The sequence below is a fragment of the Trachemys scripta genome, chromosome 6 (genome assembly GCF_013100865.1).
Source record: "Trachemys scripta elegans isolate TJP31775 chromosome 6, CAS_Tse_1.0, whole genome shotgun sequence".
NCBI lineage: Eukaryota > Metazoa > Chordata > Testudines > Emydidae > Trachemys > Trachemys scripta.
In genome coordinates this window covers 80,137,242-80,164,752 of record NC_048303.1, presented here as the reverse complement: position 1 = coordinate 80,164,752, position 27,511 = coordinate 80,137,242, and the positions used below count along the sequence as shown (strand labels likewise).

The 27,511-nt window shown below is 42.1% G+C and overlaps 1 long non-coding RNA gene across 1 annotated transcript in view; it reads left to right on the top strand.

The window, feature by feature from the left end:
• The first annotated feature begins 5,509 nt into the window (after window positions 1-5,509).
• LOC117879536 overlaps window positions 5,510-27,511 on the top strand; it is a 139,516-nt gene continuing 117,514 nt past the window's right edge. The window contains exon 1 of the long non-coding RNA XR_004646299.1: window positions 5,510-5,798. This is a non-coding gene — a long non-coding RNA (uncharacterized LOC117879536). The remainder of the gene's footprint in view (window positions 5,799-27,511) is intronic.

Sequence of the window (27,511 nt, the reverse complement as noted above, 5' to 3'; positions counted from 1 at the left end):
CGGGCCAGGAGACAGTGTTTACATTGACCGTCCACAGGCATGGGCGCCTGCGGCTCCCAGTGGCTGCGGTTCACCATTCCTGCATATGTTGTTTTTATTAGGTCCTTCATAAACTATGCTATGCAGTTATGCTGGACACCTGCAGAGTTTGGACCCTCATTGACTAACTGATTTTATATTGTTTTCCCTGGGATTTTAATGTATATGGTATACTCATGAATGGTTACTAAACTGTGGATACATTATAATGTAGTAAAGAAAATGCTGAGGTACTTCTACCAAAAATTAGTGCTGTGACCCGTCCACCTCCAGAGAATCCTGTGCCACTGGTGGCTAGATTGCATACTTGGGTTAATGCATTAGCCTTTCACCTCTGGAGACCTGGCTGGGTCACATCACACGTATAATTGAGTCTGATTTGTAGCCTGTTTTCATGCTTCTATATTACAAAACACACAACAAAACTTGTTTCAGAGTAGCAGCCGTGTTCTTCTTACAACAAAACTTGCCACAGGTAGCCTTGGTTGCTCAAGAGAAGTTCTGCCAAACAAAATTAAGAGGGTTATTGTAGGCAGAATTTAACAGTTTAAGTATGTACCCAGGTTCTGTAACTTGGACAACCCATGCGGAAGCCATGCTGTGACATCTATACTGCTATTTTTAGCTATGTTCGCACTAGGAAGGCTAGCATATGTATGTCTATCTGAGCTGTAATCACACCTTGAATTGCAGTTTGGACATACCCAAGTGTTATATTCATTTAACTAGGGAACAAACACAATACCATATGGCCTGTGTATAATGAAAACTAACAAAGCAAGCTTGAATTTAGAATATCAAATATACGGCAAGGAACTACTTGTGAACAATCTATTCATCAAGAATTATTCCTGTCAAGTCATGAGAAGCTGCAAAGATTTATGTAATAAAGAATTAATCTGGAAAAATTATAAACTGCTCTTGGATAACTAGACACTGAAAAGAGGCTAAATTAATTGAATAAGTTATTTGCTATGTATTATTCTTTGTATTCTCATTATAGGTTAGGTTCTGAGCTAGCTTCCCCTACGGTTTTTCCAGTGCACCTCAACACTATCTGCCCTATGCCTGGTCAATATAGCACTATTCTTCCCTTCTTAGGAACAAAATTAAGCCTACAAAATTAACAGTTCTTTGTTGCAATTTCTGTTATACATCTCAGAGGTCTTCTCTGATAAAAGTCCTTGAAATGCACACCTCTGCTTCAGCCTCTGCAAATATCAACAGTATTATCAGAATGTTTTTGGTACACATGTAACGATGTGCTCTGGAAAAATCTTGCTGCAACAAGTATTACCTTGAACTATAAAATCCACAGTTTATCATCCAAACTGCAGAGTTTAGGGCTAGAGTTTGAAATCGGAGTCTTGTTTTGTGCAAATCAGATATATTTAAATAGTTTTTATAGATGCTTGTTTTTGTTCTTCAGACAGTAATTATTTAACTAACATTCATTAAGGCAGTTGCCGCAAGTTCCAGGCATAGAGGACAAGTTAGTAGTCCCCATACCTCCATTATGTCAGCTTCATTGCATGCTTACTAGTTCTTTGATATCTTCTACTCTTATTTTAAAGCAGGTCTCAGTCATTTTTTGTAAATTGGCTACTTTAAAGGAAACCCACAATGCCTATTTATATTATGTCAAATAGCTAAATATATATTTGCTAAATAAAAATAGATGTAGTGTTTTAAATTAATTTTCAAAAGAGATTTGAGAATTACCTGTGTCTGGTCAACTGCCTCTATAACTGTTAATAAAGCTAGATTCCCTCTTGCTGGATAGATATTTTGCTGGCCATTTTGTTGATTTTTACCTCTGTTAAAATAACCATATTAAAAAACCCCACACACAAACAAAAAACAACATACAACCCACTTACCCTACAACTTTGAGTCAGATTTTCAATAGTTTGCAAAATATATGTTCTTTTGATTGCTTCCTTTTACAAAGCAAAATCCTGTGTTTGTATATGAAAACAGGTAATTAGATATGCAATTACCATGTTGCATATGCAAACCGATGCAACTGTTATTACTGTTACTAATAATTCAAATAGCACTTGTATATTATAATGCTTTTTCATCTGCAGATCTCAAATAGATCCTTTCAAAATGTAGCCCTTACAATATCCTGCTTTTTCTATGTAGTACTTAGTTTCCTGTCTCCTCATCTGGGTTACAAAAAAATCAATTTCCTGACTGATATTTTAAAAATTATATTTAGGACACACTTTATTTTATTTAATGATTTAGGATAAAATTTTCAAAAGCTTGTAAAGCAGCAGTTATCGAACTGTGGGACACGCCCTGCAGGGGGGCATGTTGGAACATTTGGGGATGTGAATGGTGACGCCAGGCAGCTCATGCGAGTCCTGCAGGACTTGGGCCAGCCCCCACTGGGAATGGGGAAGGAGTGCCACCTCTGCCCCTTGACTCACCTCAGCAGGCCCCCCCAGCCTGTAGGTCAGTGTGAACATCCAACATGGCCACACCAATTTTCTGCTCCTGGCAGCCTCTGCACCCAGTGCTGGTCCTGCCCTCAGATACCTTTGTACGTGCTTCCCCCCTGAAAATCTGAGGGGGGGGAGGGGCAAGGGGGCCCTGTCCTAGTGGTGCAGCTGGCTGCAAGTTAAAAGCAGCCCGCTGCTGAGGAAACCTTGGCTGTGCCATTGGTAAGTATCTGTGTATTTGAAACTTATAGGTGTAGGTAATTTAATTAAAGTTGTGTTAAGATCTCTGTCAGGTTTATGAGAAAGCTATCAAGCATACTTTTGCATGTGTCTATTTTTGTTTGTTTGTGGGGAACACAACAAAAATTGTAAGTCAAAGGGGGGGGGGGGGCTCTCAGCTCAAAAAAATTGTAAACTTGACAATGAGATTTAGGGACCTAAATCATTTAAGCACTTATGAAAATGCTTATCCTTATTGTTGTAATTACTCCATAATTCATTGCAGTGATTGGCTTTGAAAGTTTCCTTGAAATCTTTTCAAAGGGATAAACAAGTGTCTTCAATTATATAGTGATTATAGAGAGATAGTGGAACTCCACTTCCCCCACAAGGGCAAATGAAAGAAGTAGATCAATGCTACTATAGCAGCAACTGTAATAATGTTACTATTACCAGAGTGAATATCTGTATTCTCTATATTTTCATAATGATGCTCCCTATAGAATCGTGCTCATTATTTAACAGCTCCCTTTTTTTTTGTATTAGCAAACCTTATTCCTATTTCTGTAACCCTTGCACATCTGCGCAACCCATTTAAGGCATTATTTCTCAAAGTGTGGGGGCACAAAGGACTAGCTGGGGGGATGTGAATAGGCCCCAAATTGTTCTCCACAGTGCCAACTTTTTTTTTTTTTTAAATTCCCTAGCTGCTATGGTTGTGAAGAAAACCTTGTAAACATGACCTGAGCATAACTGAGGCATCAAAATCTGCCTGAGTTTGCAAGGGACCTGAAACAATAGTGCTGATGGGGTGAGCTATCCTAATCTTCTCAGTGGATGTTAGCTCAGATGCCAGTGATGATATTTTTAAGGTCAACATTATTAACTATTTCACTGCTGATCAAAGCATGTAAGAAAGCAGAGAAACTACCCTGTTATGAAGTTGGTAAGTGTGGTCAAGCAACCTTAACTATGCCCCAGTCGTGTTTCCATCTTATATTGCTTAACAAAACATGCACCTTTTTTTTTAAAAAAAAAACATTCCACTTCGAATTAGATTTTTGCTTCTAAAAATTCTTTATTATGCTGCACCATGGTGCAGGATTAGAGAAAGGTGTGTGGAACCTTTCATTGTTTCATCCCCAAGCACACAGAGGACCAAACTCAGCACAAACCTGGATGGGCACAGTAGCATGCTTTTCTGCAGTCAGAGAAGAGCAACAGAAACCCTTTGCTGTAGAGTTAGTTGGAATTTTTCTGGTTGAAATTGAAAGGTTCCCTGGTAATGTTATGATTTTGACAACTCTTTCAATGGAAATCAACCCTCAATGATTTTGCAGCACTCTCTAACATCAGTGACTGCAGCAAAGGATTGGCACTTAGTAAGCAGGGGATAGAGAGGGTGGGCTTGGGCTACTGGAACTATTAATTGAGTCAGAGAGCTTTAATCTGTATATTTAGGATTGGGAACTGGGATATTTTATTACTGCTGAGGAACATGCATATGTAACTTGCCTGAGGGGTCTCCTCTTGGTATTACCCCCTGAAATGGGCTAAGGGCTTGCCCTGCTTGGATAAAAGCATTGTTTTATTGCTGAGAGCCATGTCCATTCCTGGGGTCACCTTCTGCCTCTTCAGAGGGGGTTTGTGCTGATCAGAAGCAAGGGGGTGTCTCAGGTATGTGGGCTAGGACCTGAGATCCCCTCCACGAACCCCTGGGCCCCCTATTGACAGTGACATTCTCTGATTTCTCACCAGTGTTCTGTGACATGACAAATCTCCTGTGTGCCTCAGTCTGGGTGACTGTCAAGAATAATAACCTTTGCTTATCTCACTAAGAAGAGCATCACCTCCCCTGAGGTACTATAAGCTCAAAAGATAGTTCACTTGTTTTTAATATGTGTGGGAGTAGGAGGGAGAGAACGGAAGAAACTTGCCCAAGGCTAACTTATTCTCACAAAGTCTCTATGTATGTCAGTGTTAAGCTCTATGGACTTGTCCACACGACAGGCTGTGTTGGCATAATGTATGTCCCTCAGGGGTGGGAATAAGCCACACACCCCTCCCCACCAAGCAATGTAAATTACACTGACCTAAGCGCCAGTGTGGACAGCACTATGTCAGCAGGAGAGCTTCTCCCACCGACATTGCAACCGCCTCTCACGGAGATGGTTTTATTTTTGCCAATGGGAGGGCTGTCAGCATAGAGCATCTTCACCAGACACGTTGCAGTGGCGCCATTGTAGCGCTACTAATGTAGACTAGCTCTATGACTTCACACTATTTGATTATCTCACTCCCCAAATTCTCTTATTTGTTGATGTTTGCTCTCTCTAAGAAGCAGAATCTTGACAGAGTTGTGGGAGTGGGTGGGGGAAGGGTCTTTCACATCCCTGCTGGAGCCCTGAGGAGCCCCCATTTTCTCCCTCCCCCCCTCAAGATTCTGCACAGAAATCATCATTGTGGCACAGGACTCTCTTCAGAGTCCGTCACCTGCACTCCAGAAACTGAGTCGAGGGTTTGCTGTTTAGCTCTGTGAGGCTTTTCCTGCTGGGGCTGAGCATGCTGCCTTCACAGTGCCCTTGGCTCCTGTCCTGATTAAATACTGGCATTTGAGTGACGTATTTCTTTCCTGAATTTCTCAGGGGAAAGAAATTAGTCAGTACTCTGCTGCCACAGCTAGTCCTTCCCCTACCAAATGGTACTTGAAGCTGACTTTAACGTCTTGCAACTTCCTCTCTTACTATTATGCCACACACTCAGAGGTTTTTTTTCCTTTTTGCAGGCTGACAGGCCTTCTGTCACTGGCAGAAACTGATGCTGAATTCCTAGAATGTACATAGGAGGAGCCTTTACATCTTGAGATTGATCATCTTGAGACTGATAACCATGCACTTCAGGGAAAAAGCATTTGCTCTGCAAAGAAATTTCATCCTCTGCCTCACCACAAGATTCTGCCCAGGCTGCAGCAGCAGTGGTGACTCCTCCTACCTGTGTTTTCCCCCACCCCCCCCCAAAGGCTTTCCAGTAAAGGTAACAGCTAACAGGCTGAGGAAACCTCACGGCCATTTCCTGTGCGTGAAGTTTCTGGTAAGCAAACTATTTGCATTCCCTTCCTTGTCTGCATCAAAGCTGGAGGGACAGCAGTGTTGGAGGAATACATGGCCGCTGAGACCAACATGCTTCTATTTGCCTTGCACTTAGAAACAAAAAATATTTTGAAAGCTCCCATGATTGCCTGCTGTAAAGTAAAACTCCGCAAGAAAGTGCTTTGGCTGTGGTGTTTGATTCATGTGTGTGTGGGTGAGACAGCAAGATTACCCTCTGAAAACCTCTTGTCTGCTCACAGAATAGAGGCTGCAGGCTAATTTACAAGCACTTGTGGTACAAGAGTTCTTTGTATATAAAATACATTATAGAAGATAACATAACCTAAGTAAAACAAGTTAACACATTTACCTGCAGTCCTAAAACTCCCATTATTGTGAAATACAATTTGTCATGACTTGTATACACAAGAGCAAGGGTCACAATAATTTAAGCTTTTCTTTAATTGAGCTAGTGTTTGAAGATCTTTCCTGCTATGACTTACTTAATTGTTCAATGATGCTGGTTATAATATTTTGATTTGCTGTATATTTTTTGTCTACCCTTCAATGATAATCCAAGGTAAAATTACTTTTCATTGTCCTGCTTTGGTGACCTTGGGCCTGACTGTTCTCACATCACTTTTACATCATTTTACTCCTTTGATTTCCATGGAGTTACTCCTTTTTTATGTCAGTTTAAGTGAGATGGGAATCAAACTACTTTGGTTTTTTTCCTGTTTAAATTGTGCAAACTAATGTGCAAAACTGGTACAAAGTTGTATTATAGTTGTTACATATTGGCATGATATTCCATTGTAAAGAACTGGGAACAACATTTTGATTGAATAACACAGTGCTGTTCTTAAAGGTGACTTGCAAAGGTAAGCTACAAAATTTCAATAACTTTACTAATATGTACTAAACTTCCCTCTTTAGTTATGCATAGGAAGTTAGGAGTAAAATAGCACATTATCTGAAATCTGTTCTCTTTTATATCATATGATACCCAATCAGGGGTGAAAGTAATATGAAACACTTACCAGTACAGGGGCCCGGCTACTGGCCCCTGGAAGGGGCGGGGCCTCAGACAGAAAGGGTGGGGCTGGTAGTCAGCCTCCTCCAGCCAGCCAGCGCTGCCTGGCCCGTGTCACCCGGGACTCCGGCTGTGATTTTAAAGGGACCGGGGCTCCAGCCGTTGCCACAGTAGTGGCGGCCGGGAGCCCCGAGCCCTTTTAAATCACCGGCCCCGGGGCAGTTGCCCCCTTTGCCCCTCCCCCCCCGTCGGCGGCCCAGGGCAGGGGAAAGGGGCAACGACATACGGGCCAGTACCAGCTTCTTGCTGGTACACCATACAAGCCTGTACCGGCCTACTTTCACCCCTGTATCCAACCCATGAAAGCCATCCATCTGTTGTTTCACTGTGAGCACTCCCCTCCATGGTAGCTGTGCATGCTATCTGCCATTGAACCTTCTTGAAATATGGATCCACCCTGTTAGAGGGTGGATTGGCCTTTTAAGTCATAGGCTTGCCACACCTATGACTAAGGCTGTGATTTAGTCACGGAGGTCGCAAGTCATGGAATTCGTGACTTCCAAAGATCTCCATGACTTCAGCCAGCATGGGCTGGGAGCTGCAGGGTCCCCTGCTGTGTCTGGAGGCAGGGAGCTGTAGGCTAGCTCCCTCCTGCTCCCGGCTGCCACAGGCAGCAGGGAGGACCCCCGCAACTCAGAGGCGCCAGGGGAGGGGGACCCTGGAGCTCCCAGCCTGGGCCCAGCTGCCTAGGCTCCTCATTTTGTCATGGATATTTTTAGTAAAAGTCAGGGACAGGTCATGGGCTTCTGTGAATTTTTCATTATTGCCTGTGACCTGTCTGTGACTTTACTAAAAATATCTGTGACAAAATCTTAGCCTTACCCAATTAACTACATCCCAGGTGATTGGTTTGAGGCCAGGGATCAGATGAGAGAATGCAAGTCACCTGATCCTTAAACAAACAAACAAACAAACAAACCCCCCAACCAGCTGCTTTAGTGGGAAGCGAGAGCTACTGCGGGCCAGATTGGTCTTCTGCAGGAGCCTAGGGACAAAAGAAAAAGGCCTAGTTTAACTGTTTGATTTATGTTGGACAGTTCTGGTGTTGAGAAATAAACCCATCACTGAAGAAAGAAAGAGATGTATTCTGCCACAGCTGGGCAGGGCCGGCTCCAGGCACCAGCTTAACAAGCAGGTGCTTGGGGCGGCCAAGGGAGAAGGGCGGCACCTGTGGCAATTCAGGGGCGGCAGGTCCCTCACTCCCTCTAGGAGCAAAGGACCTGCCGCTGAACTGCTGCCGCCGATCGCGGCTTTTTTTTTTTTTCCGATTGCTGCCGCCGATAGCAGCTTTTTTTTTTTTTTTTTTGCTTGGGGCGGCAGAAATGCTGGAGTCGGCCCTGCAGCTGGGAGCTTTATTTGATGCACTAGCCAGTGAGATGTCCCACTGGTTTATACACTCTATAAAAGGTTTGGCTTAAAAATTGTCAGCACTCTGAAACATTTTATAATTGGGCTGTGAAATGTTTGTTTGTTCCTTTCCTTTCACAGAGGCCAGATCTTGTGTGCATCACTGAACTTGGGTTTTATGGAGATGTATAGGCCCCATTCTAGCAAATGTTTTAAGCCTGCGCGTAAACTTTAGAAGCATGAATAATCCTATTGTAGCCAATGGGACTACTCATGTGCTTAAAGTTAAGCATGGGTTTAAATTGCTTTGCTGGATTAGGGCCATATACATGTATATCTGGATTTTCTACACCTGGATTGACCTCACAGCTCCTAATGTCATGCAGCTCCTCTCTTCTCTTTCAAATCCCTTCTTACATCTCCCCTTTTGGCTGTCTCCACTGCCACTCAAGACAAATCTCATTCAGATGCATATGTACATATTTAAAAAAAAATTGAATTAATATGCTGAATAAGATGCAAACACAAGTTAATAATAATTGGCATCTTGAAATGTAGTTGTTAGGGTCATTTGCAAGTAATTCAGAAGGCTTCTTTATCTGTGTATCTAGCCTACCAGCAAATTTTAGAACATAAGAATGGCTATGTTGGGTCAGCCCAAAGGTCCATTTAGTACAGTATCCTGTCTTCTGACAGTGGCCAATTCCAGATGCCCCAGAGGGAATGAACAGGTAATCATCAAGTGATTCATTCCCTGACACTCATTCCCAGCTTCGGACAACAGAGGCTAGGGTCACCATCCCTGCCCATTCTGGCTAATAGCCACTGATGGACCTATCCTCCATGAATTTATCTAGTTCTTTTTTGAACCCTGTTATAGTCTTGGCCTTCACAACATCCTCTGGCAAAGAGTTCCACAGGTTGACTGTGCATTGTGTGAAGAAATACTTCCTTTTGTTTGTTTTAAACCTGCTGCCTATTAATTTCATTTGGTGACCCCTAGTTCTTGTGTTATGAGACTTTCTTTACTTTTTTATTTACTTTCTCCACACCAGTCATGATTTTATAGACCTCAGTCATATCCCCCCTTAGTCATCTCTTTTCCAAGCTGAAAAGTCCCAGTCTTATTAATCTCGCCTCATATGGAAGCCGTTCCATACCCCTAAGCATTTTTGTTGCCCTTTTCTAAACCTTTCCCAATTCCAATATATCTTTTTTGAGATGGGGCAACCACATCTGAATGCAGTATTCAAGATGTGGGAGTACCATGGATTTATATAGAGGTAATATATTTTTTGTCTGATTATCTATTCCTTTCTTAATAATGCCCAATGTTCTGTTTGTTTTTTTGACTGCCACCACACATTGAGTGGATGTTTTCAGAGAACTACCCACAATGACTCCAAGATCTCTTTCTTGAGTGGCAACAGCTAATTTGTTGTCATTTCATATGTATAGTTGGGATTATGTTTTCCAATGTGCATTACTTTGCATTTATCAACATTGAATTTCATCTGCCATTTTGTTGCCCAGTCACCCAGTTTTGTGAGATCCCTTTGTAACTCTTCGCAGTCTGCCTGGGACTTAACTGTCTGGAGCAGTTTTGTTTCATCTGCAAATTTTGCCACCTCGCTGTCTACCCCTTTTTCCAGATCATTTATGAATATGTTGAATGGGACCAGTCCCAGTACAGAGCCCTGGGGGACACCACTATTTACCTCTCTCCATTATGAAAACTGACCATTTCTTCCTACCCTTTGTTTCCTATCTTTTAACCAGTTACCGAGCCATGAGAGGACCTTCCGTCTTATCCCGTGAGAACTTACTTTGCTTAAGAGCCCTTGGTGAGGGACCTTGTCAAAGGCTTTCTGAAAATCTAAGTACACTATATCCACTGGGTCCCCTTTGTCCACATGCTTGTTGACCCCCCTCAAAAATTCTTGCAGACTGGTGAGGCATGATTTCCCTTAACAAAAATTATGTTGACTTTTCCCCAACAAATTATGTTCATCTATGTGTCTGACAATTTTGTTCTTGTTTCAACCAGTTTTCCCGGTACTGAAGTCAAGTTTACCAGCCTGTAATTGCCGGGATCACGTCTGGAGCCCTTTTTAAAAAATTGATGTCATATTAGCTATCTTCCAGTCATTTGGTACAGAAGCTGATTTAAATGCTAGGTTACAGACTACAGTTAGTAATTCACATTTGAACTCCTTCAGAACTCATGGGTGAATACCATCTGGTCCTGGTGATTTATTACTGTTTAGTTTATCAATTTGTTCCAAAACCTCCTCTAATGACAACTCAATCTGGGACAGTTCCTCAGATTTGTCACCTAAAAAGAATGGCTCAGGTTTGGGAATCTCCCTCACATCCTCAGCCATGAAGACTGATGCAAAGAATTCATTTAGTTTCTCTGCAATGGCCTTATCATCCTGAGTGCTCCTTTAGCATCTCAATCATCCAGTGGCCTCACTGGTTGTTTAGCAGGAGTCCTGCTTCTGATGTACTTAAAAAAAAAATTGATATTACTTTTTGAGTCTTTGGGTCGCTGTTCTTCAAATTATTTTTTGGTCTTCCTAATTATATTTTTACACTTCATTTGCCAGAGTTTATGGTCCTTCCTATTTTCCTCACTAGGATTTAACTTCCACTTTTTAAAGGATGCCTTTTTACCTCTCATTTAGGTTCAGTGCAATGGACTGATTTAATATTACTGTTTGAAAATACTGCCTGCTAATATTATCCCCAGGAAATAATTTTGTCCTCTGCACAGATACAAGTTGGAGATGCTCCCGTAATTCCTAATCTCATTCTCTAGCAATGAGTTAAACACCCTTTCCTGCTCTACTCCCTCAGTCAATATTTGAAGATACATTAATTTAATCATTAAAAACAAAACCTGGCTAGCATAGCAAACTTGACCCAAAGTTGTACCATGTTGGGCAACATTTGTCCTACTTAACAAAGCTCAATAATAGACATCCTGGAACACACTGATGCAGAACAATGCAGATGAATAAAGCACGTCAGCCTAGCCTGTTTTTGTTTGCATGTGCGTATAGGTCTGACCTGCAAGCAAACATTGGTTTAAAAAAGGAAATCTATCAACTCTTCTGTCTCATAATAACTATTAGAAGACACTGCACCATTAAAGAAATTGTAACAAATCAATTCTAAGAACTGCCTGTTTGTATTTTAGTTCCTCCCTTACTACAGTGTACAAGCACAGGTGGAATTTTCTCTAGGGTTGTTCGCCTTTTGTTTTCACAATTCATAGCACTTAGAATGACCTGTCAAACAAAAGAATAGGCCTGATTCTAAGAAGAGCAGAGAAATTCAGGTCCCACTGAAGTCCAGGGTAACTGTGTGTGTTCAACAACTTAAACAAGTAAGTTAGGCCACAAAAATGTGCCTGAATGTACTTTCTTGCAATATTTATATTTATCCATGGAAATGGGAATTTAGATAACACCCTTCTTCACATATCTGTGCACAAATATGCGGTTTGCATGTGCAAAGTGTGCACATGCAAGTTTTTTTAGAGACAACCAAGACACGCTTATCTCAAACTTTGGTCCACAGAGTGGATTTCTTTTGTGAATTTTTTAAAAAAGGGAATTTAGTGTTTCTCAAAGCAGCTGGATTGTGAGATCTGGTGAGGAATAAAGTCATATTTATATAATGACATTTGTATAATGTCAAGAAATATATTTAATTTCATGTCATCATATAATATACACACTTGTATGTGTAATATATAGAATACATACACACGCATAAAATGAGAGACTTTATTTACCAGCCACCACAATATTGTTATGCTGAAAAGTGTTAAGTGGGTCTTTGATCCTTAGAGAATCACAGACCTGGTTAATGTTGACGGATGGGCTAAGCACCCTTCATTCAGGCTAAAGAGAAGAAACAATTAAGTCCCTTTTTATGCCAAGGCTCTGGACTGCATGGGAAGAACTAACCTAGGGAGAATACGAGGAGTTTCCCTGGGACTGGTTGCAAATGCAGGGACTAAGGGATTGTTTGGCTGTATCTAGGTGTGTGAGAGGCAGAAAGCAAAACATGGATAGAAAGCAAGAGAAACAGTTATTAGTGTAGTGGGGAGACACAGAGCTCCTTGGGAGCTCAGTGGAAAGACAAGCTTGGAAACTGCGAGCAAGGAAACTGTCTGCTGTTGTCTGTTTTTATTGTGTTCTGGGAAACTGGACTTCGTGAATGTTCTGTGTAAACAAACAGGATTATACCAAACAATATACCTGACACACATAATTAACTCATCTTAATGGAAATACAGGGCAAAACCTCGAATATTGCCTAACTGCTCAGCCAAGGGGCAATAATATGTGTAGTGCAACTTCCAGGGAGTGAGGCTTCTAGCTGCTCTTTAAGTATCAGGGGATAGCCGTGTTAGTCTGTATCTACAAAAACAACAAGGAGTCTGGTGGCACCTTAAAGACTAACCGATTTATTTGGGCATAAGCTTTCGTGGGTAAAAACCTCACTTCTTCAGATGCATAGAGTGAAAGTTATAGATGCAGGCATTATATACTGACACATGGAGAGAAGGGAGTTACTTCGCAAGTGGAGAACCAGTGTTGACAGGGCCAATTCAATCAGGGTGGCTTTAGATGAGGAGGTGTCAATTCCAGGAGAGGAAAAGCTGCTTCTGTAATGAGCCAGCCATTCCCAGTCCCTATTCAAGCCCAGATTAATGGTGTTAAATTTGCAAATGAATTTTAGTTCTGCTGTTTCTCTTTGAAGTCTGTTTCTGAAGTTTTTTTGTTCAATGATAGTGACTTTTAAATCTGTAATAGAATGACCAGGGAGATTGAAGTGTTCACTTATTGGCTTTTGTATGTTACCATTCCTGATGTCCGATTTGTGTCCATTTATTCTTTTGCGGAGGGACTGTCGGGTTTGGCCAATGTACATGGCAGAGGGGCATTGCTGGCACATGATGGCATATATAACATTAGTAGACATGCAGGTGAATGAGCCCTTGATGGTGTGGCTGATGTGGTTAGGACCTCTGATGGTGTCGCCAGAGTAGATATGGGGACAGAGTAGGCAACGAGGTTTGCTACAGGGATTGGTGTTTCTGTGGTGTGGTGTGTAGTTGCTGGTGAGTATTTGCTTCAGATTCGGGGGGTTGTCTGTAAGCGAGGACTGGCCTGCCTCCCAAGGTCTGTGAGAGTGAGGGATCATTTTCCAGGATAGGTTGTAGATCGTGGATAATGTGCAGGAGAGGTTTTAGCTGGGGGCTGTATGTGATGGCCAATGGTGTTCTGCTATTGTCCTTGTTGGGCCTGTCCTGTAGTAGGTGATTTCTGAGTACCCGTCTTGCTCTGTCAATCTGTTTCCTCACTTCCCCAGGTGGGTATTGTAGTTTTAAGAATGCTTGATAAAGATCTTGTAGGTGTTTGTCTCTGTCTGAGGGGTTGGAGCAAATTCGGTTGTATCTTAGAGCTTGGCTGTAGACAATGGATCGTGTGATGTGTCTTGGATGGAAGCTGGAGGCATGTAGGTACGTATAGAGATTAGTAAGTTTCTGGTATAGGGTGGTGTTTATGTGACCATCACTTATTTGCACTCTAGTGTCCAGGAAGTGGATCTCTTGTGTGGATTGGTCCAGGCTGAGTTTGATGGTGGAAATTGTTGAAGTCCAGGTGGAATTCTTCAAGGGCCTCCTTTCTGTGGGTCCATATGATGAAGATGTCATCAATGTAGCGCAAGTAGAGGAAGGGCACTAGGGGACGAGAGTTGAAGAAGCATTGTTCTAAGTCAGCCATAAAAATGTTGGCATACTGTAGGGCCATGCGGGTACCCATAGCAGTGCCACTGACTTGAAGGTATAAGTTGTCCCCAAATCTGAAGTGGTTGTGGGTGAGGACAAAGTCACAAAGTTCAGCCACCAGGTGTGCAGTGGCCTCATCAGGGATACTATTCCTGACAGCTTGTAGTCCATCCTCATGTGGAATATTGGTGTAAAGTGCTTCTACATCCATGGTGGCTAGGATGGTGTTTTCAGGAAGAACACCAATGCATTGTAGTTTCCTCAGGAAGTTGGTGGTGTCTCGAAGATAGCTGGGAGTGCTGGTAGCATAGGGTCTGAGGAGAGAGTCCAAATAGCCAGATAATCCTGCTGTAAGAGCACCAATGCCTGAGATGATGGGGCGTCCAGGGTTTCCGAGTTTATGGATCTTGGGTGGCAGATAGAATACCCCTGGTCGGGGTTCTGGGGGTGTGTCCATGTAGATTTGTTCCCGTACTGTAGCTGGGAATTTCTTGAGCAGATGGTGTAGTTTCTTTTGGTATTACTTAGTGGGATCAGAGGATAGTGGCCTGTAGAATGTGGTCTTGGAGAGTTGCCTGGCAGCCTCCTGTTCATAATCTGACCTGTTCATTATGACTACAGCACCTCCTTTGTCAGCCCCTTTGATGATAATGTCAGAGTTGTTTCTGAGGCTGTGGATAGCATTGCGTTCTGTACAGTTGAGGTTATGGGACAAGTAATGTTGTTTGTCCACAATTTCAGCCTGTGCAAATCTGCGGAAGCACTCTATGTAGAGGTCCAGTCTGTCATTTCGACCATCAGGAGGAGTCCACACAGAGTTCTTCTTCTTGTAGTGTTGGTAGGAGGGTTCCTGTGGGTCAGTGCACTGTTCAGTGGTGTGTCGAAAATATTCCTTGAGTCGGAGACGATGAAAGTAGGCTTCCAGATCACCGCAGAACTGTATCATGTTTGTGGGAATGGTGGGACAGAAAGAGAGTCCCCGAGATAGGAAAGACTCTTCTGGTGGGCTAAGTGTGTGGTTGGAAAGATTGACAATGTTGATAGATGAGTTGAGGGTACCACTGTTGTAGCCTCCTGTGGCAGGTAGGAGTTTAGATAGCTTACTGTCCTTTTTCCTCTGTAGAGAACTGAAGTGTGCATTGTAAATGGCTTGTCTCATTTTTGTAAAGTCCAGCCACGTGAAAGTTTGTGTGGAATGTTGGTATTGTATGAGAGTCTCCAGTTTTGAGAGCTCAATCTCTCATTGCCTACTCTGTCCCCATATCTACTCTGGCGACACCATCAGAGGACCCAACCACATCAGCCACACCATCAAGGGCTCATTCACCTGCACATCTACTAATGTTATATATGCCATCATGTGCCAGCAATGCCCCTCTGCCATGTACATTGGCCAAACTGGACAGTCCCTCCGCAAAAGAATAAATGGACACAAATCGGACATCAGGAATGGTAACATACAAAAGCCAATAAGTGAACACTTCAATCTCCCTGGTCATTCTATTACAGATTTAAAAGTCACGATCATTGAACAAAAAAACTTCAGAAACAGACTTCAAAGAGAAACAGCAGAACTAAAATTCATTTGCAAATTTAACACCATTAATCTGGGCTTGAATAGGGACTGGGAATGGCTGGCTCATTACAGAAGCAGCTCTTCCTCTCCTGGAATTGACACCTCCTCATCTATTATTGGGAGTGGACTACATCCACCCTGATTGAATTGGCCCTGTCAACACTGGTTCTCCACTTGCGAAGTAACTCCCTTCTCTCCATGTGTCAGTATATAATGCCTGCATCTGTAACTTTCACTCTATGCATCTGAAGAAGTGAGGTTTTTACTCACGAAAGCTTATGCCCAAATAAATCTGTTAGTCTTTTCGGTGCTACCAGGCTCCTTGTTGTTTTTGTAGTTGCTCTTTGTGTCTTCTGAAAATCTCCCACATGTAAGTACATGGATAACCTGTGTACTGAATAAGGGAGGGGTTTGGGCAGCACTTAGCACAATGGGGCTCTGATCCTGACTTAGCCTCTGGGTGCTACTGTAATAAAAATACTAAATAATAGTCCTGACTTGAACCAGATTTGGACAAGTCTCTTATATATATACCACCTTGAGCGACCAACAAGCCATTTAAAAACTCTTCTAGAGCATGCTGCAAGTACAGATTCAACTGTTCCTAGAAATAACAACAAGGAGATCTCAGGTCAATCTGAATTGAAAACTTGAAAAGGCACATTAGCTTGCTGTTTGTCAAAGTCAAATCCTGCTTGATCTGGTTGTTCTGAGGGAAGCAAGAATTGGTTTCCAGCAGCTGACAACTATTTAGTGACTAATGTGCAAATGTGTTTGTGATCTCCATGGTTCCTAGTGGAAAAGCATTCACATCCCAAACACAGTGACAGTTGGTATCAACAGGCACTACTGCTAGCAGTTTTGGCATGAAAAATGTACTTCCATTTTTCTTGTGGTCACGGTCCCTTTGTGTCAGGGTTGGGGAATATTGGCAGATGATGAGGGAGGAACTTGTACTACAATTGTCTGTGCTTTACCTGTCAATAATTAGGACCCCAGTCTGGCAAAGCACTTAAACATAACTTTAAGCATGTGAGCAGTTTTATAAATTAAATAACTGGGTCTACTCATGAGCTTAGAGTTAAGCATGTATTTAAGCACTTTGCTGGATCAGGACCTGGAGGGATTTATTTTTCAGTGTTGTCAGTTTGACAACTTTCTCAAGCACCAAAATCATTTTATAAAAATCAACTGTAGGTGTGGTAAAAATCGAATGTGGCCTAAACCAGCTTTCCAGCAACAAATACTTGTGTTGCATTTCTACTGCTGCAACAAGTGTTATTTTTTAAGACCTAGGGATCAATAACTAAATTTATAGAAAATCCAGCTTCTTAATGGTTAGTGGTTGTGTGTAATATGTAGAACATTACTCCTCTGAGTATACAGTGAACTTATGGAATATTATCCCCCACGTCAACTTATATCAGTCTTCTTTTTCTGCTATCCCGGAAGCAAAAGAGAGAAAAATCCACAAAGTGGCCTCTAACTAATGTTAGAGAGTCAAATATGACATGCTCTTTGCATGTACGAAAACTGGCATTTGTGGATTGCAGTTTTGATTTCAGATACCATCATAGTATAATGTAAAATCTAGGACAAATATGATGTGTAGCACTTCTTTGCATGATGTTGTGGACATTACTGGGGATATGCCAGTCAAGAATGGGGGAAGAGCAGTTGGAATTAAGAATACAATCATGCAGGTATAATTTAAAACAAACAATGCTTTCCTCTTCTCTCCTCCCCACCCCCCGATTGTGAGAGGAATGAAAACTTCAGCTAAATTAAGTTATGTAGAAATTACAACAGCAATATTTCTGATCATCATCTCATCCAGGAGTTGCGATTAGAAAAAAATAGGATGCAACAAATCTCAGAAGAATAGAAATATTCCTTGTGGCAAATTGATGAACAAAAATATGACAATGTTTCCTTTTTGGACAATGCAGACAAAGAAACCAAAACTTCATAATGCATCTCTGTAAGAACTGAAAAGTTAAAACACTCAGGAGTTCACAAGCGATTGAAATATATGGAGAAAGAACAGAACCGCAGATGATTCCTGCTAAATTGTAAAAAGACAGATTCAGGCTATGAAAGGAGAACAGGATAAATATTTCACTCTTTTAAATTGTTTTAAGTTTAGATGTTATGATCGTGACTTGATAACTGAACATTTTACTTATCCTATATTTTGGAGGAGTGTATTAACTATACAGGGGCGGCTCTATGTATTTTGCCGCCCCAAGCATGGCAGTCAGGCGGCTTTTGGTGGCATGCCTGCGGGAGGTCCGCTGGTAACGCGGATTTGGCGGCATGCCTGCGGGAGGCCCGGCGTCCCGCACCTTCGGCGTACCCGCCGCCGAATTGCTGCCGAAGCCGCAGGACCGGCGGGCCTCCCGCAGGCAAGCCGCCAAAGGCAGCCTTCCTGCCACCCTCACGGTGACCGGCAGGCTGCCCCCCGCGGCTTGCTGCCCCAGGCACACACTTGATGCGCTGGTGCCTGGAGCCGCCCCTGTAACTATAAAATGAGTCATCTTAACATGCCCAGCACTGAGAAACAAGGGTTTGAAAGTAAAGGGTGGTAAATTAGGCCCAAAAGAGTTATTTTTTGTTTGTATATTTAATAACGTTTAGCAGAATAGAGAACTTTTAAAAAAAGGACTTAAAAAAACATACAGTGAAATCAGTGTTTTTGTTGGGAATTGAACAGAGAAAACCCAAACACTGAACCATTGCACTGGTCCCATGAGAATCAGAGAAGGAAACTGAGTCATAAAAAACAATTAAAACTGAATAGTGTGAGGTTGGTACCACAGTGTCTCAGATCACAGTACAAATAATCTAATTTCAGTGCCCATACGAAGAGCCAGATTGTGCTCTGTTAGTCCATGGTTGCACAGAAGGGGTGGAGAGATAGCAAATTGCCCTCCTTGCCTGCTTTTTTGAGTTCCTGAACAATCTGTGCTTCCCTGGAGTTCAGGGTCTGTTCCTTCCTTACATCTCCCAGGGTGCAAGGCACTCCAAAAAGGTTAGAGAGGAGGTGGGGTCATCGACACACCCCACCCTACATACAAGTCAGCAGAGTTGGCTGGCAACAATAGGGAATCGGCTGCAGCAGCTTAAATTCTGTTATAGCTTCGCCTGGGGTGGCATGTCTCTGCACTGCCCCAATGTGGTGCTTGACCTTAAGTGCCTGATGCAATGCCCATTAAAATCAATGGAAAGACATCTATTGACTTTGATGCATGCTGAATCAGATCCTGAAGGCACATCTGAATCCTGAATGAAATACAAAATGGTGAAAAGTGAATGAAACCATAAACAAAGCTTTCCCTTTCATTGATCTAAGAGATGTAAGTAAAGCAGGTAAAGGCCTTTTTAGAAAACCATTTTTTTAACCTAATGAAATCCATTATGAATTTCAACATAAGTGGATTAATGCTGCCAGTTGGTTTAGTAATCTGAAGATATGTGAGAAATGACATTTTTCCTAGCATGTTTTGGATTTTGGGCTCCAGAGGGTTTTGCCAGATTGCATGTGCCTTAAGAAAAAAAACCTTTTGTGGGAAAAAAAATTCCTGCCTAAAATACCTTCTCTTGGAAGCCCTCCTAAAAACTAACAAAGAGTTTGGGTGTTTTTTGCTGGTAGTTACATAATGTTGTTTTCTCAACTCTATAATAATATGCCATTATTTGCAGACTTGAGCTGGTTTAATAATTGCATTACTTTTCTTCATTTTCAGTTCAGCGACCTTGTGCACCTGAGGATCTCAATCTTGACATGTCATTAAGTTCGATGAGCAAATGCTTAGTTGTCTCTTTTTCAAACAGGAAAAAAATATAATAAAACTGCCTGGTTTAAAAAGTAGAGTTTTTTTTTCAAAGTTAGTGTCTGTTAAAACAATTTCTGTAAACTCTAGTCATGATTTATTCATTCCATCTACAGTAGATACTTCTGCACACTTTTCCCAATTGTTAGCTTATTAGAGGCTCTTTTGCCACCGCAATTTAAAGCTGAACTGCAAAGCTATTATGAAAATCTTGCTAACGTTTAAATCCTCACTCACTAAGAACGTACATGTAGACTGGAACCTTCTAAATACATTTACATTTGGAACAGCCCACTCCTGAGTTCAGAATTTTCTTTCCATTTTAATGGTTGATGGCAAATCCTTAAATTGAATCTCTTGCCCTGTCTGAAGTGATTATGATGCTGTCAGCTGTTGCAGTGAAAGAAAAAATTTCCTGAATTCAGGACTTAAGGCAGGTCACTCAAGAAAAACAAAATTGACAAGTATTCTAGTATAAAGTTCATGTGGCCCTGATTTAAAATGTAGCACTTTCCCAATGACTGGTTTCAGTACTACGGTCCCTTTGCTGTCTCTTCCCATAACCCAGAGAAAACAAATGGAAAAACTCTGTCAGTGCTCCAGTCATTTCTAACTACAGAATTTAATAATGACCATCTCACTTATTACTTCCTATTTTAACTAGTACTGTCATAGGACCTTATCCACCTCACAGGATACAGAATGTGGCCTTGTGGAGTTTATATATCAAGCCAAACTAATCAGGAGAATGTCAGCTCAGTATGCAAGGCCACTTCCTGAGCCAAACTCCACAGCTGCTTGACCTAAATGACCTCTCCATACCCTAGGACTGTTTTAACTCTCCCCCCCCCCCCAGCAGCCCCAGGTGAGTATGAAAAAAGCAAAGTCTCCCTTCCACGGGTCTCTGATTTTTAAAAATGCACACATTGGTGTGACAGCTTCTTTCTCTGACACTATTCCTGCTAGAACTAGTGGGAGGGTGATCCTGCCCCCAAACACTTGTCTGATGGTAAGGGCACCTGCTTCGTTGTGGGGGCTCTGTCGTCCTCTTTGATTCCCTATCTCTGTGGAGGAGGGGCACAATCATTAGTCTGATGGGCCTTTCCTCTGCTGGATGATAACTTTCCAGCCAGTCAATTTTTCATGGCCTCTTTAAGAACTTTCCTCAGCTGACTGAACACTGAGCTTGTTCTTCTGAAACCATTGCTTAGGGCTAAGTAAGAGAGAGTTACAAGCTTATTGTCTGGGAAGGGGAAGTCCTGAGTGGTCACATTATGTCTTATGTGGCTGCTTCAGAGTGGGAATTTTCCACTTGGAATTGGAAGCTGAAACCTGTCTTGCAGAAAAGAGGAAAGTCATGGAGCCAGAGGCTCTGTAGCCATCTGTTTAGGATGACACATTTTAAGAGGTGTGCCATGGCTGTGGGAGCAGTATTAAGAAGAGAGTCATGATGATTCTGTCAGAAGAAGCCAACTGGCCAAAACACCCCATATTCTGGAGTCCTATTCCTAGTACACAAGCAGGGCCGGCTACAGGCACCAGCAAAACAAGCAGGTGCTTGGAGCGGCATTCTGGCGCTGGCCATTATAGGCGCCGACTCCGGGGCATGGGGAAAAAGTGCCCCTGCCGCCCCAGCTTGCCTCTGCCTGCTGCCCTGAGTGCGCCGCCGCTGCTCCGCTTCTCCCACCTCCCTCCCAGGCTTGCCGCGCATGAAACAGCTGTTTTGCGCAGCAAGGCTGGGAGGGAGGAGAAGCCGAGTGGCAGGGCGCTTGGGGGAGGCGGCGATAGTGGAGCAGAGGTGAGCTGGAGTGGGGAGCGGTTCCTCTACCCCCCGTTACTTCCTGCGCCCTCCCATTACTTCCTGCACCCCCCCCATCCTAGCTCACCTCCGCTCCGCCTGCTCCCCTAAACGCGCCACTGCTCCACTTCTCTGCCCTCCCTCGCCTGAGAGGGAGGGGGGAGAAGTGGAGCGGCGGCGTGCCTGGCGGAGCAGGTGGAGCAGAGGTGAACTAGGGCGGGAGATTGCGGGGGGCCCGCAGGAAGCAATGGGGGCAGGGGGAAATGCAGCACGCCCGGGGGTGGAGGCGGGGCTGGGGATTTGGGGAAGGGTTTCGGAGGGGGGGGGGTGGGGGCAGGGCAGGGGGTAGGGGGCCACAAAAAAAAGGGGGGGGCGGCCAACTTTTTTTTTGCTTGGGGCAGCAAAAATCCTTGAGCCGGCCGTGTACACAGGTGTCAGAAGAGAGTATCCTAGAGAGAAGGCAAGTTCCTTGCCTAGAAAAGAGAAACCAAACAGGAGCTCGGAGGAAGGGCAGAGCAATGTAAGATGACTTAGGGAAAGGGGATCCTCTTTGATTTATGGGTGGAACACAAAATAATCTGTTGCTTGAAGTGCCAAAACACCTAGTGCTGACCCTACCAAAAATCTCTGCAGAGTTGCAGACACAGAGTATGCAAAATAGGTCCCTCAGTTCAGAAGGGCAGCTATCACACCTTAAACCACACCTCCTAAAGCAGTCTTTCAGCTTTGATGACACCAGAACACTACAGTAAGTTCAGCTATACAGAAACTGTGTACTTCATCACCCTAGCTTGATGTCTCTCCTAGATTTCTCTAATTCCTGACATGCTAGGAACTGCATGCACTTCCTTTTTGTATAAAATGACTTGATTGCTTTATACTCTCTCCCCTATTTTAATCAAGGCAAGTTCAAACAACAAAGGACAAGATCCTTAGTTAAGCTCCTGTGAGAAGTCAGTCACAGTTCATGACAGACCTCCGGAATCTGCTGGAAATTAATATGAACATTCTACATATATTTATATCCTATGCATGAATTTTATGACCACCTATTTTTCAAGGAAGGGATGGGTCGTGGGTTTAAAAAGAATCAAGCATCTATAAATGTATATAACACTCCATCTTGTAGTGCTAACAGTGATATTGCCAGCTCTAAATGTGGTTTCTGAGTGTTTGGAATCTGGTAGATAAGTGACATCCGCAGTGCAGAATGCAAAAATTCTTGGCCCTGGAGTACAGCTGTGTCATCATGAGGCTGGAATGTACAGTATATGCTGTCCACAAGCATAGCTCTGAGCAGAGAAATGTGTATATGATCAACAGCACCTGCCTCCTGATGGAACAGTTCAGCTGTTGTGATAGCTGATGATCTAAATTTAAGGTTTGCACATGCTTGATTCTATTTAATACCAAGCAACATAACTGTACAGGAAAAAAAAGAACAGCTTTGGGGCTTGCACTTTGTAAATGAAGTATATACAAAGAATTGAAATATTTTTTTCTCCTTTTTGCTTAAATTTTTAATTGGCATGATCTGAAGACAAACCTTTTCTTTTAAGCGTATATCATGCTGTGGGGTGCCCTAACTCTCCTGAGATATTGCCAGAGAAGTCACACTTATTAGTAATAGCTGGGTCTGTTCTCTTCTCCTTGGAATTCACAAGATCTCCTGTCAACCCTACAGAATTCCTCAAACTGCTCCCCCCCAATCTAGAATGCAGCCCATTCTCATTCTTGTTGAATTTAAGATGTACATTAGGAGGGTTTTGGCTGGCATTAATTTCTTCATTACTTCCAAAGGGAAAGAGAGAAGGAGGGGAGCATTATGGCTGCTTCTTCACAAGAGATATTCAAAGCAGCAGAGACCCATGCTAAATGTAGTTTGTTAATCATGGAGAGAATTGAGATGCTGCATATAAGCAACATGCTTTCAACCTGAGTATGGGCCAAAAAAGCCTTCTTTGCATTCTTCTCTGGCTCTGGCAAAGCACAGCAAACCATCCCACCACAGACATTTCATGGGCATTTGTTGAGTACTGATTGCAATAACAGAGAACTTGAAGGAGCCTTAAAGATGAAGTACATATTTTTTTTTGAAGTTGCTAACAGAATAAATGCTATCCTCCACATACACGAATATGACAATATGCCATGGTGCTGTCCACCCACAAATACTGAAGGAAATTTGGATTACAAGAAAGTCATGCTTCATATTACAAGCCATAGTGCCATATTTTTCATACCTTTCTGGTAGTGTATATTGTGACAAAATCAGGCCGGATAGGGATCAGAGGTTACCTCAGGTCAACAAGAGACACCTGAGTCCACTCCAATTAAGTGCTGCTTGTGACCTTTAAAAACCCCTCTTCTGATGTGTGAGAGAAAAGAGAGGAGAGAGAGACTGTAGTACAGAGAAAAGGCTTCTTCTAAGTGGAAGGCTTTTCTCCATCCCATAGGGGAAGCAAGCAAGGTAACTGTGTTTGGGTAAGGGCTGGCACTCAGAAGCCAGCATAACAAGGCAACACCCTGGAGAGGAGGCAGGGAAAGTTATTCTTTTTTTGTGTGTTATGAGTCTGTGTCTATGTTTGGCTGAAGATTACTACCCCAAGGCCCATTTTGAAAATAACAAAAAATAAAGCCGACTGAGGGAAAAAAACTCTCTGGAGTAGGACTGATTTACTCCAGGCCCCCCACCCACTTGAGGGGGGAGACGCTGAGGCTGACAAGTTGAAAGGGATGCCTTGCCATAATATAATATCCTTTAGAGACTATTGTTCAGAAGTGAAATTCTGGCCCGTTGAAATCAATGGCAGAATACCAATAGAATTCAATAGAGCCAAGATTTCACTGCAGTATTCGAGTTACTTTAAGTTCCCTTCGCCCTCTGGTGTATATGTATGCTTGGGGGTGTGTGTGTGTGCACACAAACATATACACACGTTCTGAAATCACTAAAAAGAGGATAGCAAAGGGAAATGGAAGTAAAATGTACATGTCTTGTTTTATCTACATGCAGAGCAGAATGCAGAAAATGATAGATGGAATGGTCCCTGAACTCTAACAGCTTACAATAAAAACCTTAAAATGCAAAATTTGCCACTACTTTTAAAAATAAAATAAAACTGACATTTATTTTCAATTCACATAGTAATTATGTTCTGAAAATGGTACAATGTATATCACTCTTGGCATGCATCTCCTGAGAAACTGATTCTAGAGGGATTTTTGTTTTTTATAAACAAGGAGAGAGAGAAGAAAACACTGCACAGCAGTGTCTTTGGGCAAGCAAATGTTTGCAGCATGTATAGTAAACAAGCAGAAGGGATGGTGCCATGATGACTAGCTGGTTTAGGGGATCAGGTATTGTATGTCAACAGCACTGCAGTGTCAGAGCCAAGTTACAGTTGCAAGAATTTAGCACCTTGCAAACTCGTGACCCTGAAAAGGCCACGCCTGCATGTCACAAATGTATCACAATTGATTTTGTGGGGTGAGCAAGGGTAGAAGCCCCTATATGTACTAGGGATCATTTCATCATAGATATGTGGTTATAGGTCTCTGCCTTTATGCTCTTAGGACTGGATTGCTCAGGTATCAATGATTTTGTGTTTTGAGTCGAATAGCTAGATTGCTTTTCTATTTACTCGATTTAGAGAGATTTAAAGTGAACAGCTCTTCCTTTAAAGCTTAAGAAAAAAGGGTGTAAACAAAATTATATGTGCTGATCTGAGAAAGGTAATGAGTCTTTTGTGTTTTATATTTTGAGAATTTTACAGAGCTGTACAAATGGATTGATTGCTTTTTAGGAATAATTGATTAGCACAATCCAAAATGATTTATTCATAATTAATATATATTATAATACCAGTCACAATGTTAGTGGTGATTTTTTTAATGCAAAATGGAGTTGCCTGTTTAATCTGGCATGGGTGCTACTGAAAGGTTAGCTGATTCTTTAACATACATTTCTGCTCATTTCAGTGGGAATTTTTTTTAAATGAGGTTTTGAGTAAGTAAACTTAAACCAGCACTCTTCTGCTTCTTAGGTGTTTTGAATTATCTGCATGTATTTTGGTGACTCCTAGAGAGAAGGAGGAAGTTTGCATGTAGTTTGATAACTAGCGAGTACTCATCATCAGTCTATTGTGTGTCACAGCACAATATGAAGTGTTTTATACAAGTTGTCATCATCAACCTCCAATCACATTTCAGAATTTATCTGAACACCATCTCACATAGTCAGTCTTACCAACATGATACACAATGTACAAGGACTGGTCAGACAGTTTAAATGAATGCACTGTTTTTGTTATTATACTAACATGTGCCTCAAGTCTTGAATCCTTTTTGGCGAGTTACGTATTTGAGAGAAACCAACTGTCAACAACAATTAAATAAATAAGTGATGCAGCAATTACGGAACTATTGCAAATGTTAATCGGGCCACTGGCAGGAGTTTTGAAGTGTGTAACAAATATTCTGATGACTGGCCAAGTTTTTCCTTCCATAATGTGCTTTTTCTCTGTTCACTCTTTGTTCTTCTACTTTTCACATGCATCTACTGAAGATTATAGACGAGAACATAGGAAATGTACTATATATAATAAATAATTGCAGGTTTATGAGTATGAAAAAATCACTTCTCATTAATCTGCTTCACTCATTAATATATATTTATGTCTCTACTATGTAAGAAGGGTGAATGGTCCTAACATGTGATTTGAAAACTGTTCTCCAAGAACTATGCTGGGAAGGAGAAAAAGCATTGGACCGGGTGGCTCTTGAGATAGCGTGGAATGTTGTTAATGTGATAACTTCACCTCTTGCTTGCTGATTAAAATATGGCCTAATATTCAGTTCTACTGTGGGCCCAGCTCAGCAAACTGGGGAGCATCCTCAACTGCCCTTTAATTCAGGAGAAGCGCTGCACGTTGCAGGAGAGGGTGCACTGTTCCTCTTTGATAGTTGTTCTGTGGCCTCTGTGAAATGAGTTGATGGTCTCAGTTCCCTTGGACAGATGCCCATATAACCATAATACCACCCTTCTTGGTAGTATCAGCAAAGAGATCAAAGGCAGAATGGGCATAGGAAATAAACTATTTTCCTCACAAAAGCTGGTGCATCCAGTAGAAGGGTATGGAGGACAGTGGTACAAACTTATTAAACCAGCTTCTGTGCATCTCCTACAAAGCGATCCTGTGGAATTTTATGACAAATCCAGAATTTTCCATAGTCTTCAGCTGAACAGTGCTTTGGTATGGGCATTGGTCAGAACTGTGGAGCTCAGAACCATTCCTTATTACTGTACTGCCTGGCACATCATCTCATACTAAGAAGAGTGACTGAGTAGATGGCACAGGGAAGAAGGCAGAAGAAACACACCACTGTGATGGGCCTTGAACAAATAGAGAAGTAGAGTGTCATCACTGGAATCAAAGTAAACTGCCTTGCATCCAGAAACTAAAAGATGGTAGGGGAAGGTACACTGAAAAAGGGTTTGCCCAAATGAGAAATAGTTAAATGAAGCCATTTTCCTTAAATAAAAGGAAATGTGTTGCACTCTCTCTTGGCAGGTTTAGAATTCATTGGATGCTACAGTATAGTAATGTGCCTAGGAATAAATATTATATAATTAAATATGTATCAGTAAAATTATATACTGCTGACAGGGTGATTCTTTTATCTCTAAATGTGGAAATTGCTTTGGGTACTTGAGTTCAATGAAGGAAACATTAATTTGGTCCTGTCAGCTTGGTGTTTATTATGTTTCCACTTTGTTGCATTATTTGTGCCAGTCTCCTTAACTTGAATGACCCAACAACTCACCTAATGTAACCTAGGAGATGGACAGTCCTATTGTCACCAGTTTAAAGAGATACCAGTTTTTAAAAGCAGTGCAGAACCTGTATTTATTTGCTGCAGCTGCTTCTGAGTATTTTGCTATTCCCTGCGAATAAAATCAGTGTAATTTATCCTAATAATCTCTATCTGGTGACTCCAAATGAGAGGTGTTTCTCTCCCTTTCCCCGTGGCCCCAGGAAGCAAGTTGGCTTAAAAAAGAACACATAACTACTTAAAAACCCCCACAGAATACAAACTCCATTTTCAAATAGGCCCTTATTATTATTATATCATAGTAGCCTCCAGAGCTCCAATCAAGGCCTTATTGAGTTAGGGGCTATTTAAACTTAAAGATAGACATGGTCCCTGTCTCAAAGAGCTTACAAGCTAACTTTTATCATACAGAACAGACTAAAA